Source organism: Pieris rapae, unplaced genomic scaffold (assembly GCF_905147795.1).
Source record: "Pieris rapae unplaced genomic scaffold, ilPieRapa1.1, whole genome shotgun sequence".
NCBI classification, from domain to species: Eukaryota; Metazoa; Arthropoda; class Insecta; order Lepidoptera; family Pieridae; genus Pieris; species Pieris rapae.
Window position 1 is genome coordinate 82,501 of NW_025551546.1, and position 2,905 is coordinate 85,405.

Below are 2,905 nucleotides of genomic sequence, written 5' to 3' on the forward strand. Positions count from 1 at the left end.
GCCCACTAGATCGCAAGCGATCCAAGGCTTCCGGTGTAGGCCCAGAGGCGTTCGACACCCTCTCGAGTAGTGGTCGCCAATAGGCTTCCATTTCCCCAAGCTGGTGCTTCACGTCTCTGCATGCGCCGTCTATCACCTCCTCAGCAACCCGACTAGGGTTTTTCTTCCAGAGTTCCTGGATTCGAGCGTACTCCATTCTCCGTCTCTTCCGCCTATTAGGCGGTCGCGAGCCATTAGGATGGTCGGTGTACTGACGCTCCACGTACTCACCCCTCCTACAACGGCCCCGATATGCTTCTCTCTTCCTCACTCTTTCGAGTAAGTCATCGAGCGCATTCGTTGCACACGCTTCGTCATCGGGGTTTTCCGTTAATTCAAGCGGATTCACGCAGGACGGCGGAGTGCTCGATCGCTCAACACTTGGGGACTCGGGTTCGACCGACTGAGGTTGCTGCTCTGTATTATTAAGTATTTGGTCTGTGCTTACTGGTGATGGGTATCGAATATCATTCAATTGGGCGCTTTGAAGATATGCTTGCACCATATCTTTGTACTCATTTTTGCGCCTTTGCCCTTTTATTGCTTCCAGTGTTCTACCAAGCTCTGGAAGGGCATTTAGAAGCTCAACATTCCCACACCGACCCAACTCTCTAGTCAGTCTCGCCTCGGACCTTGCCATGAGAGCGATCTCCTCCTCGCGCCATCTGCGCTTCACCGCATTTGGAGCGGCCTCCACATTCGCTTCAAGGGGATGAGCGGCACGTTTGTGCACACCTAAACCCCTGAGAGTCCGAAAGACCCTCCCACAAACGGGGCAGGTGCAACCAGGCGTCGCCAGCCCGGAAGCGGCTTCGCCCGATCGACCATCCCGCGGTGGGTTTATCGCCGACCCCGACCCCAGTGAGAAGTCGGGGCTCACGTTATAATTTTCATTATCTTTGTGAATGCCAGCGATTTGGTTTAACCCCAGGCGCGGACTGCTAATCCAACGCCCCAGGTACGACCGGTAATCCTCGTTATACCCCACTCCTTAGCTGACTACCGGACTTGAGCGCTCACCTAAAGATGGAAGGTTTGCAACTCCATTAGGGGCAACTCTGGGAATTTCGCCCAGAGTCAACACCTGGATTAACGTCAAGGTGTCAGACGTTCCACGCATCCTAGGGAAATCCAGGGACAAGCCTGACTGAACCCACCACACCCGGCCGCGGGTAAGCGCAACTTGATGTGGTGGTCCCAGCGGAAAACGCGTTAGGGCTCGAGTCAATTGTAAGAGCCTCCGACGAGCCTGTTATACGACCCTCCAGCAGTCATGGGTGTATATATGATCTCGGAGCACTCCCTCCCCCCTCATTCGACATTGGCGGCGGTACCACGAGCAGGTTGAGGATAGGAGTTGGACGTCACGGGCCGTTGCCGACCCGCTCATCCCGTTACAGGCCCCGACAGTGTTTTGCTCCCATTGATCCAAGCGTCTACTGGCTCCGCTTAAATCGGACATCTGTGGGGGCCTGGAGTCCCCATGATCCTCAAAAGGCCACACCCCGACGCACGCTCCGCAGCCCGAAGGCGCAGAGCCGGCATCAGACCGGCGCGTCACTTAAGAGAGTCATAGTTACTCCCGCCTTAAGAGAGTCATAGTTACTCCCGCCGTTTACCCGCGCTTGCTTGAATTTCTTCACGTTGACATTCAGAGCACTGGGCAGAAATCACATTGCGTCAACACCCGCGAGGGCCATCGCAATGCTTTGTTTTAATTAGACAGTCGGATTCCCCTTGTCCGTGCCAGTTCTGAGCTGACCGTTGAACGGCGGTCGTACAGAACCGCGCCGGGCCGCACGCCGCGAAGCGCGCGTCCGTCGCGGCCTTACGGCTAGGAAGATCCGCGGAAGGCCGGAACGCGGGTCCGGATTCAGCACGAAGCGCGCGAACGCAACGAGCATCGACCAGGCCCGGCACCGGCCGCATCCGCTTCCCGTCCAAACCCGACACGCCCCGGTCCTCAGAGCCAATCCTTATTCCGAAGTTACGGATCCAATTTGCCGACTTCCCTTACCTACATTATTCTATCGACTAGAGGCTCTTCACCTTGGAGACCTGCTGCGGATATGGGTACGAACCGGCGCGACATCTCCACGTACATCCCTCACCTGAATTTTCAAGGTCCGCAGAGAGTATCCGGACACCGCCGCAAATGCGGTGCTCTTCGCGTTCCGAACCATATCTCCCTTCTATAGATTCCATGGAACTCGAACGCTCAGGCAGAAAAGAAAACTCTTCCCGGACCCCTCGGCGGCGTCTTCAGGCCACTTTGGGTTACCCCCGTCGAACACTCGCTCGTAATAAACGAGGGAACGATTATTGAAACGGTTCCGCTGCCGGGTTCCGGAATAGGAACCGGATTCCCTTTCGCTCAAAGGGCGTTGTTGTTTTGAAAAAAAAACACGCCGCATCGACATAAGATCTCTCCTTGAGCTTAGGATCGACTGACTCGCGAGCAACTACTGTTCACGCGAAACCCTTCTCCACGTCAGTCCTCCAGGGCCTCGCTGGAGTATTTGCTACTACCACCAAGATCTGCACCGACGGAGGCTCCAGGCGGGCTCACGCCCAGACCCTTCTGCGCTCTCCGCCGCGCACGTCCTACTCGTTACGGCATAAGTATGCGCGTGCATATTAGTGCCCGTAACGGTAGTGTATAGGCAGAACGCTTCAGCGCCATCCATTTTCAGGGCTGGTCGCTTCGGCAGGTGAGTCGTTGCACACTCCTTAGCGGATTCCGACTTCCATGGCCACCGTCCTGCTGTCATGAGCGACCAACGCCTTTCATGGTGTCCCATGAGCGTTCTTTAGGCGCCTTAACACTACGTTTGGTTCATCCCACAGCGCCAGTTCTGCTTACCAA